Raw genomic sequence first — 15,105 nt, 5'->3', positions numbered from 1 at the left:
AAAGTACCTATGATCCTGGGACCTGTGATTAAGTAGATGGATTGAATGATCTGAAAATAATCAAAATGAGTTTGCTGAAAAAATGTTATTTATAGAAGCAGGTTGGAGTTTGAATGTCTTATGGTTTTAGAAATTTCTCTTAGATTCTTATCTCTTAGAAGTTACAAAATTACATTCAGAAAATATGGATTTGTTGTACAAACATGCTAAAATATGGTCTTCAGGGTTAGTTATCTAAAAATGTTTTTAGTTCTTTCTTCATCAAGAATTACAATGAGTATCTTAATCATTCATTTAAATTCTTTTTTTTTCATACATCATTCACTTCCCAAGGAACACCCAGACAACTGTCTTCCTTCCCTCCCTTTCAAAGTGCAAAACTGCCTAAATAGAGTGGTCCGGGACTGATACTACTCTGCATTTTGCTTTCTACTTTTGGAGTTTACCATGAAATGAAATGAAGAAAACATATTTCAGATATAATTATTTGGTACCAACATGGTTCGTTGTGTTGGCTGTATATTTATTACATTGGTAAAAATGTCATCTTTCTTATGTCTTCTGTTTCTGTTATCAAGGAAATTATTACCATAGTGATTTCTTCTCATAAACCATTTAGATAAAATAAATTCTTTTCAATTTAATAGCATAAAAATATGCAGCGAGATGTCTATGAAAGTGCTACGTAAACTGTAAAAGTTTTTATTAGTAGTTATGTTCCAGATTGGTAGTGATAGGAAAATTGAGGCATAAGAACCTGCTAGTGTACCTATGAATTGTGCTGGGACTAGGATCCAGAATTCTCTTGTTCCAGTTCTCTCTTTGGCTGGCTCTGCATGTGTCTGGTTTAGGTGTTACCAGGTTAATAACAAAATACTAACGCTTGACGATGGCTGATTTCTGGCATCCCCTATCTCCCACCTCCAACAAACAACTCTCAGAGAAATAATTTTGGTACTTATATAACCCATCCTGGATTATTGCCTTGTGGCTGAAGGGCTTGCATAGTTCAATTGATCTATGAGCTATGCCAACCAGGGTTAATCCAAGACAGACAAGTCATGGTAGAGAGTTCTGACAGAGGTGATCCACTGGAGAAGGAAATGGCAAACCACTCCACTATCTTTGCCAGGAAAACCCCATGGTTAGTACTAAAATGATAAAAAAGATGCCTTCAGAAGATGAGCCCCTCAGGTTGGAAGGTGTCCAGTATGAATGTAAACTTGGATAGACTTTGAGAGATAATGGAGGATAAAAGGGCTTGGGGTGCTAAGTATGGTCCATGGGGTCACAAAGGGTTGGATATGACCAAATGACTGAAGAATAAGAACAGGAACTTATATGCCAACTCCCTTACCAGACCTGGCCAGAAGAAGGAATTCATATAAACAAGAGGGGTGAATGGCCTTTTTATATCATGACTTTATTATTCTCATTTCTTTTCAAATATACAGGGAGTCCCAAATGTTTTAGTGTTGTTTTAAGCTTTAATAGTTTAAAAAGCTTAATAAACTTTAATAGCTTAAAACTGCACCAAGACTTTTGGGACCTCTGTGTGTATGTGTGTATGTGTAACATCTACACGCACATATAACACACACACACACACACACCCCTACATATTACCAGTATTTAATGTTTTCTAATACTGTCCTCAAAGATAAATTTGAAAGGGTAGGATTTTGACTCTGTAGAGTTAAATATTAAATAGTTAATATATTAAATATTAAATAGTTAATATATTAAACTGTAGGCTAAGGTACATGTTATTTAGCAGTAAGTAAAAGGTGTTGTAGCTTTTACCAAAGCTCAGGTTTCTGAGTGGGCTGTGGTCCCTCTAGGTAGTCAGGCACGGGCAAGACTGCACACATTTTCTTCTTTCTGTTGTTAAGAAATAGTGTTTGCAGATGTGACTGATACCTCAGTGTTATGTGACAGTTAATAGCCCCACTTTGGAGAATTAGAGTGCCCCTTTTGGGTTAATATCTGTTTGATCAAGTGATAGCTGCAGAAATAATACATAATCATTAATTTAGCCTTCAATGTTAATGTAGGCTAGAGAATAAAATTAATTTATTCACCTGTCATCTTATGCTTAATTCCAGTATAGAATTTCTGTTCTGAAGCTGCCTGCCTCTGTTATCATGAACTTTTCTCACTTCCTGGCTGTAATTGGAACCTGTCTTTCCTATGATACCATCTCCTTCATCACTCTCATCAGTATTAGCTGCTATTTCCCCCCTGCTCCCCAAATTGCTTGTAGAGGAGAAAGGATTGCTATCTGCTGACCTGAGACAATCACTAAGGAAAAAGGAGAATGGGGGTATCTTTTAAAAGCTAAGGGAACAGAAGAGTATCCAAAAGGAACACATGTTTGGAGTCATCAAATGTTATAGGCTAGCAATGTGACCTGAAAAAAGACCGTTGGATTTGGCAGTCTCTTCTGCCTATTTCTTCAAAATTATTAATGAATTGGGTTGTACGAATGAAAGTCAGATTGCCAAGTTGGGGGAGGGGACAGTGAGGAAAGACTGGATGGTAAAGAAAGTAAAGGCATTATTTGTTTTTTCTCCCTAGGAAATACTAAAAAAATACCTCAAGTATTCATGATCATATTATTTTAGAGTTGAAAGGCACTTGAGAAATCAGCTAGTCTAATTGTCTTATTTTTTTAAAATGTGGTGAAGAAATGGGTAGTAAGTAAATAAAGATTGTAAGTTGTAGAGTTGATATTTGCACTATGTCTCCTAGTTCCAAAACCATGTTTGTTTATTGACCGGCTTAAACTAAAAGGCCACTCAACTAAATCTGACCTCTTTTAAATCAATCAGCAAGCACTTATTAAATCCCTTTTGAATATGCTAGAAGTGGGGGGGGGGGGGGGCATAAAAATACAGTGAATGAAACAATCCCTACTCACAAAGTAGGGATACTTTGTAGGAAGTTTGCATCTTACTCACAAAAACTCACAAAGAGTTTACTTTTTAATAGGAGAGAAAACAAAATAAATATAATCAGAATGAATAAAAAATAAACCCAAAGCAGTCAACTACAAGGTAGTTTGAGAGGGAGGAAACTAGCAGTTGAAGACATTAGAAAAGATGGGTGGCCAATACTTAAAAAAAAGACAAGCATCACAGGTCTGTGGTGTGTGGTGCACTGGACTGAATCCCAGGAGATTTTGACTGAAACTGTGGACAGGTCACTTCATCTTTCTGTCTTTCAAATCATAAAACAAGGATAATAATACCTATGTTACACCACCTTCTTTGTAGGGTTGTTTTGAGGAAGGCATACTGTAAACATAAGCGTCATATTAATGTTAGTTTATATGATCATAATCTTAGTTGTCACTAGCAAGTTACTTATCCTCACCTGTTTAAATAGAGAATGAAGAAATTGAACTAGACGCTCTCTTCTAACTCTAAAATTCTGTTTTATATCGTTTTCTAGTACTGATTATTTGAAAGACCATCAAGAAGTAGAGAGATTAGGCTTGTATTTCTTGGCCATTGGAGGACAGAACTAGGGGAAGTATTTGGAAGTTGCAAAAAGTCAGATTTGGCCAACATTATACTTTATTGAACTTAAAGAGCAGTAGGAGGGTTGCTTGATTATATAATCTTTTGTTTGCTTTTGATTTTTAGTGACACTTAAATACCTAGCCACTGAGCCATCTATGCTGCATGCATATTAAGTATCTTATATATTTTCTCTCTCCTCTGTATTTTTGTATGTCTTTTCCATGTCTTCTCCATGGACACCCTTCCATCTCTCTATTGGAATCTTCTTTAAAGCTCCTGGTTTTCTGCCATTTACTTTTAGATGCCTTCCCCAACTTTCCAGCTCTTCTTCCCTAGCTAGAAGAGTTCTCTCACTCTCTTTGAATCTCTTATTATTCAGTTGTGTCTGATTCTTGGTGACCTGTGAACCATACTGTTTGTGGGGTTTTCTTAGCAAAGATATTGCAGTGATTTGCCAATCCCTTCTCCAGGAGATTAAGGCAAACAGAGGATAAGTAACTTGTCCAAGGTCATACAGCTATTAAGTGTCTGAGGCTGGATTTGAACTTAGATCTTCCTGATTCCAGACTCAGTGCTTTATCCATTGGACTATCTAGCTAGTTTATGTATCTCTTAGGTATATCTCTTTGAGTACTCTGTTTGCTTAATTATTTCCTAACATCTGTTATAGTTATTTGTGTTTACGTCTTTTCTTCTATGCTATTTTTAGAGCAGAGACTGACTTTTCATCCTTGAGTCTCCCATTCTTTTCACATAGGAGGTACTTTCTGTACATGAATTGACAGGCTTTTAAAAAATGAAAGTGATAGGTTTTAGAACCACTGATTTCCAGGGCAATGGGAAATAAGGAAATGAATATAATAGATATTTTTCTAACCATTCCTCTTGTGTAGTTTGAGGGATATTCATATCATTCCTTCAGTAAAATATATCCTCAAGACACTAAATATATTTTGGTATGTTTTTGTCAAGCTTTTTGAGCCTTTTGATTGAGCTTGGGGTTTTAACCTTCTGCTAAGGGAGACAATTACTCTCTGTTTCTGGAGTAAGGGGATGTTTGCTTTTCAAAGTGAATAGAAAAAGGGCAGTACTTCATTCACCTTCAAATAGTGCACAGGAAATTGAACAGTTAAATTTTTTTTGGTGTAAATTTTTTCAGAACTACCTTTTAAAAAATTCTTGTTGTTTGGTATGATTCATTCCTATGTGTATTGAGTCACACAGTGTTCAGCAGAGCTAGGTACAGGGATTTTTTTCCTAAAGGAGTCCCAGAAATAGTTATGTTATGCCTGAATATTACTGCCTCTAGTTCAGCTTTTTGGGGAATCAGGGCTGCATGATAATCAACAGATGTCTTAAGAATTGCACTATAAAGACAGAAACTAATCTCAGAAGTGATGCTTACGTTGGAGAAAGGTTCTTTGCCTGAGATCAGTTAGCTTTACCTTTCTCCCACTTACCCACTGCTTGGCTAAGGAGTTGGGACCCTTGTTTGAGAAGGAAAGAATAGCATTCTTCCCTATTCTACCACCTGCTAACTAGTAGGGATTTTTAGCTCCACCTACTAGAAAGCATTAGAATGATATTTAGTCTTCCTTGATAAATAGAATATGGCTTATCTATTTTATTTTATTTTATTTTGGGGGGTGGAGGGAGATAGAGTAGACCTGTGAAAGCGGTTTTTAAAACTTTGGACATTTGAAACTTCATTATGTTTTAATAAAAACTTTATTTCTATACAAACATAAAATTTTATGAGCTCCATAGAATAATTGTAAGTTTTGGCGACCTGTTGTTCCTATTCCAACACCTCCTCATGGTATGGAAGCTACCCCAGTTTCTCTAAGTTTCTGTCAGTGGAACTTAAGATCTGGCAAGCCTTAATCAAATAGCAGACTTTCTGGGCAGGTCAGTTTCACACTCTGGCTACTGATTAGCCTTGCTAAGACAAATGATAAGTGACATTCATGGTTGATTTGTGATATGACTATGATTTATTGTTTCAGTGCTTTATGTACATTAGATTTAAGAGCCTCATAACTCTGATTTAAGGATCACATAAAGGATGTTATTTGTCTTTATGTGAATGCTTTCCATTCCTGGATGGTGATGCAATCGATCTTTTAACATATGTTAAGCACCTGTCCTGTGCCAGGCATAGTGCTAAGTGCTGGGGGTACAAAAAGAGGCAAATGACAGCGCCTGCCTCAAGGAGGTTACATTCTAATGGGGGAGACAACATCCAAACAAATATATACAAAGCAAGGTATGTACAGGATAAATAGGAGACAGTTAACGGAGGGAAGGCACTAGAATTAAGAGGGGTTGGGAAAAGAAATATCTTATTGTCTGGATTGCAGACAGGTTGATAGATGCATGTGGTCACGTTTGGGGAATCCAGGTCTTTCTGATTTTAAGTTCAACACTCTTTTTGTACAGTAATCCTGATGTTATCTCTCCATATTAAAACTGAGTAAACTGGGACACAAAGAGTTCTCAAGCTGTTAAGGTCACGCAGACAGTAAGTGACACAACCATGATTCAAACTCCAGGGTTGGGGTGTTTTTCTGCTGTGCTGTTCTAGATCAGATACATTTGGAAAGGTTCTTCACCAAATTCAAACAAACAAAGAAGAAACCGTGTGTGTGTGTGTGTGTGTGTGTGTGTGTGTGTGTGTGTGTGTGTGTGTGTGTGTGTGTGTGTGCGTGCGCGTGCTCCCCTTCCCAAATAGGGAAAATGTGTTGTTACACACATACTCTATTAGGTAGAAAAGGTCAGAAATTGGAGGGGATTAATTGATATAGTGCTTTGAGGTTTCATTTTGCCAGTGTTTATTTTGGTCATCCAACAATCAACAAATGTCTCCTTAGCTGAATTTCTTTTGAGAATTGAGAAGACCCAACCCTTATGGGCAGGGTTAGGCATAACCTGGTAGGCAGCCTTATGGGGATTGAGCCCTTCAGATTTTTGCTAGGCTTTGATCAACAAAATATACAACCATTCCTAGCCTCTCCCACACCCCCAACAGTTTGCTTGGCCTATACTGGAAACCTTTTCAGCTTTGTAGGCCAAGCCAAGAGCTATGGCTCTATTGACACTAACCTCCATGCCGTAATAAGGTATGGCAGTAGGATTTTAGTGGAACGTTATTATTAGGTTGATTAATACCACATATTAGTCAAGAAATTGAAGAAAAAGTAAATGTATAATTAGCATTGTTGGGGGCAAAACAAACATGCATAATTTATCCAGTTGCCCAGTGAGTCACCATTCTTGTTCCTTCCCCTACTGGAAGCTGGGAGTGAAGCCAGGGAAAATTAGTTATGAACATTGGGTAAAAGTAAGAGCCCTTCGTGGAGTTTATAAAAGGGTTTCCCTGTCAAAAAACCCCCACAAAAACTTAAGGCTTATAAAAAGTAAAGGCAGTGAAGTATAGTATCGTGCAGGAGTCAGAATGCCAAAAAGTTCTTTCAGGGCAAAGAGTGCTGGTTTTGGAATCAAAGGACCTGGGTTCAAATCCTAATTCTACTAATCAGTGGCAAGTCTCTTTACTTTCCTGGACTTCAGTTTCCTCTGCTTCTTAAGTGAAGATGGGACCAGATGAGTTCAAAAGACACTTTCCATCTATGATCATATGAACGTATGCTCATATCTCCAGTAGTGTATAATAGCTCTGTGACCCTGGATAAGTCACTGAACCTTTCCCCCTCTGTAAAAAGAGGATAAGAAGTACTTTGAGTACGTACTTCACAGAGTTAGTGTGAGGTTCAGATGAGACAATATGTGTAAAGTCTTCTGAATGCTTTTAAAATGCTATATAAATATCACCTTTGAGAATGATTATGAGTAGGACAGGAAAAAGAGGCTCTATCTTGCTGTGAGAAAAAAGCACATGGCTTTCTCCCATATTGAATGTCTTTCATCCCCTGTGTATCTACAACACTACCCATCTTGTGCTTACATTACTGTAAAAGTCTCAACCTTAATTACCATATACCTGGATGAATGCAATAATGACTTTTCCTCCTGAAGTTTTTTTTTTTCATTTGTCCTATCACAGTATTTAACATCAAAGAAGAGTGTTCCTCAAGCATGATTTCAGGTGGTGTTATTTTAAGAATCTGTAGCAACTCCTGATCACTGATGGAAGCTCATGTTGACTGTTGACTCTGCGTCAACACCGTTTTTCTCCACCCTTACACACTATATATTTTCAGCTTAGACTTTTTACTTCAGGCGGGCAGATGTCCCCCACTCTTCCTTTTGCTACTTCAGAGATGTCACATTTTCTCCATTCTTCTCACTCATAACCCTCCCATTATCCTTGACAAAGTTTTACCAGATTAATCCCACTTGGTCCTGAAGAGTCAACATGATGTGGTAGAAAAAACACAGGGAAATAATATTTAAAAAAGACTAAATTTTTTTTTTCCTTAAAGAAGAAACAGTAATTAAAATAAGAAAACCTGGATTCATATCTTTGATGTGCCAATTACTAATACAATACCTGTGAACAAATCACCTAACCTTTCAGAAAATAATTTTTCTTTAGTGTAAAATGGAGTTAATCATAATTTTACTAACTTACTACCTTTCTCACAAAGTGATTTTGATGCCTTCAAACATGGCCAAGTGTCTCCTATCTTTAAAAAACTACCATCACTTCAAGCTGTCACGTATCTCTCTTCTCTTTTTCAGTCAAATGTCTAGATAAAACTATCTGTATTCACTATTCTGCCCCCCCTTTGCTTTACTCTTTGAAGTTCCATTTCCAACCTCATCATGAAATCAACCGAAACTGCTCTCTCCAAAGTTGCTAGTGCCAAATCTGATGGTCTTTTCTTAGTCTCCTTCTTGACCTATCTTCTGCATTTGGATCTGGAATCAGAGGGTCTGGGTTCAAATCCTAATTTTGCTAATCAGTGGCAAGTTCTTTACTTTCCTGGGCTTGTTTCCTCTGCTTGACTACCCTTTCCTCCAGGATACTCTTTTTCCTCCTCTTGTCTTTAATAACACTACTGACATTGCTTCTATTTTCTTTTCTTCTAATTGGGTTATAGTTTGGTCTCTGCTCTAGGATGTTGATGGTCTGATTGTACACGGGTGGCTAAGTCAGAAATTACTCTCAGATTGCTAACTCATTACTTCCCATTTATTTAAAATATCAATTTTATTTTTTGGTGATGTTCAGTGCTCTTCATGACTAGCAGCCCTTATCTCTTCTTGATGAAAGTATTCATTGCATATGGCTATGAAGCTTTCTTGTAGTCTGCAAAGTCTCTGGTCTTTCATATTTCTTACTCGTGAACCATATTTTCAGTTTATTTAATTATCCACTCATTCACTCACTCATTTGTTTGTTTATTCATTCATTCATTCATTTATTTCTTTATTACCATATTCCTGATGCTTATCTTTGAATAGAAGTCAGAGTATTAAATGTGTTGTTTTAATTTGGAGGTCCTATTTTTTGTAGAATTTGTTTTATTTCCTCATCCTCTGCTTAAGTTTTAATTATCTTCATTGTGAGTTTTTTTTAAACAAATGCTTACCATTAGCACCAGAATAGGAGATGACCAGGTTCTCCACAAATTAGTGTTTTTTGTTGTTATTGGATATTACCATTGCTACTAAACTCTTTATTCAATAATTTCAATTTATCTGCACCTTTTTTCTTCTGGTTTTGTTTATAACAACATTTTTTTGGTCAGATATTTGATGTAAAATTTTTCTTCTAATGCTCCTTTTTTCCTCTCCTCCTGCATTACTTTCTTTTATAATTTGTTTTATATAGTTAGTATTTTGTTTTTCATGATTAGATTATGATTAATTTTATGTTTAGATTGACACAATTCAGTTTCTCTAGGATTATGCTAGTTTGTGTTAATAAGGATCCAACTTTTAGGGTTATATCAGCCAACTTGGAACAGTCGTTCTTAACGCACATTGTTGCAGTTACTGTTGAAGTGAAAGGATGCCCCATAGGATTGTGAGTGGACTATTTTATGTCTATTGTTTTGGTTTCATGAGTTACAGTGGCCAAGATTTTGCCTAAGTGTCCATCCTACTGTGATGATGAGCCTCTCTGGCTTTAATTAGATTGGTCCTTGGAAGGCAGACATAGACTATTGCTAGGATGGACCTCCAAGCCTTGCCAGCATTGGAGGGCCTTCCAGAGTGTGTGTTCCTCTCCCATACCCTTCAAGAATCCAGGTTCATCTCCATGTCACAATGGAGCATAGCAGCCCTTTGTGCTTTTGCCCAGAGTTACATAGATAATGATACTAATAATAGTGGACATTTATATAATGCTTTTTAGACATTTTCATTTGAGCTTCACAACAACCTAATGAGGTATGTACTACAGGTATCATTCTCTTCTTACTGATAAGGATATTAACTTGACTGTGGAGATACAACTACCAACTGTCATAGGCATGATTTGAATCTAAGTCTTCTTGACTATAACTGTAATAATTTTCTCTTAAAAACCATGGTGCTGTTCTGTAGCATGTCAGAGGCAGGGCTTGAACCCTTATCTTTCCTGAGCTTTTTCCATTATACCACACTGCCTACGTAAAAATAAAAAAAAATGAAAAAAAATTCATCGTTAACATACGTGATAATTCTGTAGGGGAGTATTCCTATTTTTCGAGAAGTGAAGTCTCTTTGGGCATTGAGAAGTTTAGTGACTTGCCCATGGTCACATAATGTGTCAAAGGCAGAATTTAATCTAGTTCTTCTTGACTCCAGGAGTGGCCTTTGTTATGTCAGCCCTATTCCTCAAGTCTTCACTGGTTCCCATTTGCCAATCCATCATATCAAGTCTAAGTTCTTCTACCTGACTTTTGAAACCTTCATAATCTGGACTTATTCTTCTATATCCATTACTTTTTCACACTATTATCTGCAAAGCTTTATGCTTTAGTCAGTTCCATCTGTTCACTTCATTTCATACATATTTATTCTTTTGGCTCTTTTGTCTAGAGGTCCCTTATCTTTCTAACTCTTGAAAATCCTACCCAATCTTTAGCGTTATATAGTAGAAAAAATGGGTCCAAGAGACCTATTTCCAGTTCCTACTCTGCTACTAACTGTTGTATGACCTTGAATAAAATATCCCATTATATATTTCTCTAGGCCTCAATTTTCTCATTTGTAAAATGACAGTGTTGGGCTGGAGAATTGGTTTTCTCCCTCAAGTTGCAACCCAAATATGGGCTGCTGTGGGTCTACATAAAGATCCTCAGAAAAATATATACTCTTGTCTAAATGTTGAGATGAGCAGAGTGCAAGGCATTTTTTGGTATAGGGGATAATCCAAGGAAGAGAGGCTGGTTCCAAGATTAACCCCTTTTACATCGGGAGCACTTCCTCCAATCACAGCCCTGTGTAACCTCTGTCTCCATGGAGTTATTGACTGCTGTTGCCATTTTTCCATTTGGCCTCCTGGGACATAAAGGGTGTGGGGGAGGGAGACTGAACAGCATGGAACAGACCACAGGGCATCCTTTTAAAGGTTAAAGGAAACATACTTGGGATCCAGAGATATCTCTAGAGATGAGAATGATGGGTATAAGTTAATTAGATGGAATTGTATAGAGACAAATGTTCAATCTCTGTACCTAAAGTTTTTGAACCTAAGCACTGAGAGGGTAGTGTTCATGTGAAAAAGACCCACGGGCTTTAGAAGACAAAAAATACAAGACAAATGAACAGTGGGATGTGATAACCAAAAAGAGGTAATGCATATATAGGTCATGTTAATAAAAAGATGGCATTTATAAGGCTGGCCTCAGAGAAGAGTTGAGAAAATATACTTCTTTCTCTTCATTGCAAAGGTGGGCAACTTTGGATATGGAATAGTGTGTAATGGGTCAGTTATGGTGGAAGTATTGGTTGGTTTTGCTGAACTGTTTTTCTTATTTAAAAAAAAAATCTTTGTTGTAAAGGAAGTCTTGATAGGTAGGGAAATCAGGAGGAATATATTCGAAAATGACTGTGATTTTAAAATGGATTGGAGTGGGGAGGCTTATGGCAGGCGGAGCACCAGCAAGATACTGAAGTAATATCGCTGTGAGGTGATGAGGACCTGTGTGTTTCTGGTTGAGGAGATGAAGGTGCAGAGGTGACACAATAAATTTTAAAAAATATGTATATTTGTATATATAGATAAAAATCTAGAATGAGAAAGGTTGTAGTTTGGCTATATTCTGCCCTAGTTGGACCAGATCTAGAGTTACAATTCTGAGTACCTCATTTAGGAGAGACATTGATAAGTTGGAGTATTGATTAAAAAAAAGTGACCAATATGGTGAGGAGGGTTGAAACAGTGCCATACAATGGACTGGGGTTTTTTATTTAGCCAAGAAACCAGAGAGAAGTCTCTAGGAACTACCAATCTGTTTTCAAATATTTGAAGCGTTGTTAAGGAGAAAAAAGGTCTCTTCTTATGTAGTAGATAGTTGGGTTTCTGAAGGCAGAACTAGTTAGAAGATCAAAGGAAGAAGATTTCCATAATAATTAGAGCTATCTAAAATGAGAATTTTAGGGGATAGTGAATTTCCCTGTCATTGGAGGCCTTTTAGGCAAAGATTTGACCCCTGGTTGGGGATATTGTAGAGTGGATTTGCGTTTTAAGTGTGGGTTGGACCAAATGACTCCCAAGATTCCTTTTATTTCTAGGATTCTATGTATTTGAATGTACTTTTGTTCCCTTTTTAGACCTTTGGGTTGAAAAGTCTTAGGTGATGTCCAGCTTTAAAGTTCTATTGAGAAAAATCTCACCTTCTTAGTGCAGCGAATGTCAGACTTGTAAAGGCTTTAGAAGCTTAATCCAATCCATACTTGACCAACAACAGCCCTTAAGAAGTGCTAGTGATAGTTTCATATTTGTGAAGTGCTGTCATGTGAAAGAGTTACTAGACATGGTTAGTACTAGGTGCCATAGGTAGAAGATGCAGAGGAGTTGGATTTCTGATTGCTTCAGACTTGGGGATCTTTCCCTCATATATCATGGGATTTTAATTCAAGAAATCACATACTTTGATGTCATTTCATTTGTGTTTGTCTTCTGATCTGGACTAAATTACAGACCCAAGAGGGCGAGAAACACATATTTTCTCTATACGCAGAGACAGCCCCAAACTCAGTTACTTGATCATTGTGGGTGCTCAACAAATATAATATTAATTGCGTCAGTGGAGATCTGTTGACTTTTAAGAACTCTCTTTGCCAAGAAAAAACTGAGGAGGTTTATAGAGAAATGAGCCATTTGATCATTATGCTATTGTCTGATCAAATTATTGTCTAAAAATAGCGTCTAATCAAAGTTGCATGTTGAAAATAATCTGTATTTGCCTATCGTGATACCTATGTTTTATAGTATACAAAGTTCTTTCCTTATGACAGATTCTTTTATCATTATTTCAGTTTTGCTAGATGAAGATTCTGAGACTAAGAGAAAATAATTAGCTTGCTCAAAGTTGCACAATTAGTGAGAGCCCTTACTAGGTCATCAGCTCCAAATCCAATCGTCATTTCATTATATTATGCTGTCACCATTCATTTTGGAAGAGAAGTGGGAAGCATTTTATTATTTATTAGGTTGTGGTATATAAAAAGCATTTTGAAATTGAGCCTTCCCTGATCTGTGGTAATTGACATGTAAATTTGGTATTGCTGAGTAAATAAATCCAGACCTCAGAATTTTCCAACCAACTGTTGCCTTTTGAGGTAAAATATTCTTAACATTCTTTTGGTTTAGAGTTAAATTTTTCACCCCTAGTTTCTAACACCTTCTTCACCTCTATCCGTTTTAATCTTTATATTCTATAAGCTAACCCTTACAGCCTCATTTTCTTCATCTCTAAAATGGAGATAATAATACTCGTCCATATTTAGAGTGGTCATGAGGAAAATACTTTGTAAACTGTAATATATGAATGAGTTAGTTTTCTAAGTATATATTAAACTTGTAAGATATGAGATGATTTTTTTCCTTCAAGGTTGAGATTTAAAACTATCTTTTAAAAGTACAGTACTTAAATAGTGATTTTAGAATATTTTATTTTGCCTTTTTAATTGTTATTCCTGTGTCCAAAAATCTTCCATGGTTCCCCATTGCCTACAAATTTAAATTGCTAAGGCTAGCAGTCAAAATCTTCTATAATTTGACTTTAATTTTATCATTTTCTGTTCTTCAATATTCATCTTCTGTGCCTCCCACGCATTCCTATTCACTGCAGCCTTGAATATGCTATTGTTGGTTACTAAGTTCTCTTTTACCTAGCCTAGAGTACCTTATCTCTTCTGTCTGAAACCTGTCTGTCCTTCAGATTTTAGTTCCTCTGTGCCTCCTACCCTGACTATCTACTCAAACCTTTCCCCCTTCCAAACTTCTCTATTATTGTCAAGGGGCACCACCCTCCTCCCAGTCTCACAAATTAAGTTGTCATCCTTGACCCCTCACTTTCTCTCACTTGCCATATCTAATCTATTGATTTTACCTTAGTAATGAATACCCTCCTCTTCTCTTCTACACCTCTTGCACCTCAGTGACGTGCAGGCCCTCATCACTTCACACCTGTACTATTTCAGTAGCCTGATGGTTGACCTTCCTGCCCCAAGTCTCTCCCCAGGCCAACCCAACCTCCACTCAGCTATCAAAATGATTTTCCTAAAGTGCAGAAGCAACCATGTCACTCTGCTACTCAATAAATTTCAGTGGCTTCCTCACATCTACACTATTCAAATATAAAATCTTGTGTTTGTCAAAGCCCTTCATGACTTGGCCTGCACAACCAATTTTTCAGTCTTCTTATACCATACTTACTCCCCACCCCACCCCAAAAAAGACACAACACTTGCTCCTCCATCCCCCAATACACACACACGTTCTTTAACTCAGTGATGCTGGTTTCCTTTGTTCTTCTTGGAATAAGATGGAACACTGTATCTCCTGACTCTGGTCATTTTTATTGGCTGCACGGCCCTGCCCCTTACCTATGATGCTGCCCTTCCCCATCTCAGCCTCCTGGCTTCCTTAAAGTTCTGTGCTGTCCTGCTTTCTATAGGAAGCCTTCCTGATTCTTTTTTAATTCTGTTGCCTTCCCTCTGTTGATTATTTCCCACTTATCCTTTATACAGCTTATTTCCCTTTAGATTATGGCTTCCCAAGTGCCGAGACTATCTTTTGCTGCTTTTTGTTATCTCTAGTGCACAGCACAGTACCTGTTTGTTGACTGACTGACCGACCTCATACTACTCACTGTTCCAATTATTTAGTACTTTTAGAATAACTTGTGTTGACTTTTTGTTTTCCACATCTGTTTTTCCTACAATTATATTGTAAACTTGAGAGCAGGCAGTATTATCTCGTGCTTTTCGCATCCTGCGCTGCACCCGGCACAGTGTCCTTGTACTAAATGCTCACTCTTTTGATTCTGTTCAGTTCTCTTTATGCATGTGCTTTTTAAACTTTTGTTTGATTCCTTCAATTTCAGATTACATAAAACATGGAAAGGACTTGTTTTTCTGTTTATATGGGTGGATATGAGTGTTGTAATAAGACCTGGAAAGT

General features: G+C 37.0%; 1 protein-coding gene across 4 annotated transcripts in view; it reads left to right on the top strand.

The window, feature by feature from the left end:
• PPP2R5E (protein phosphatase 2 regulatory subunit B'epsilon) overlaps positions 1-15,105 on the top strand; it is a 159,682-nt gene that overhangs the window by 26,593 nt on the left and 117,984 nt on the right. The window contains exon 1 of one of the 4 annotated variants that reach the window (XM_072629418.1): positions 9,618-9,878. The exons of 2 other annotated variants lie outside the window; for them this stretch is intronic. The gene's annotated coding sequence lies outside the window, so the exon portion shown is untranslated. Of the gene's footprint in view, positions 1-9,617; positions 9,879-9,933; positions 11,267-15,105 lie in introns of those variants that run through there. One more of the 4 variants, XM_072629417.1, reaches the window with a different exon arrangement.

This window comes from Notamacropus eugenii, chromosome 1 (genome assembly GCF_028372415.1).
Source record: "Notamacropus eugenii isolate mMacEug1 chromosome 1, mMacEug1.pri_v2, whole genome shotgun sequence".
In the NCBI taxonomy this organism is placed as follows: domain Eukaryota; kingdom Metazoa; phylum Chordata; class Mammalia; order Diprotodontia; family Macropodidae; genus Notamacropus; species Notamacropus eugenii.
Note: the sequence above shows the minus strand (reverse complement) of the source record. Positions and strands in the feature narration are given on the sequence as shown.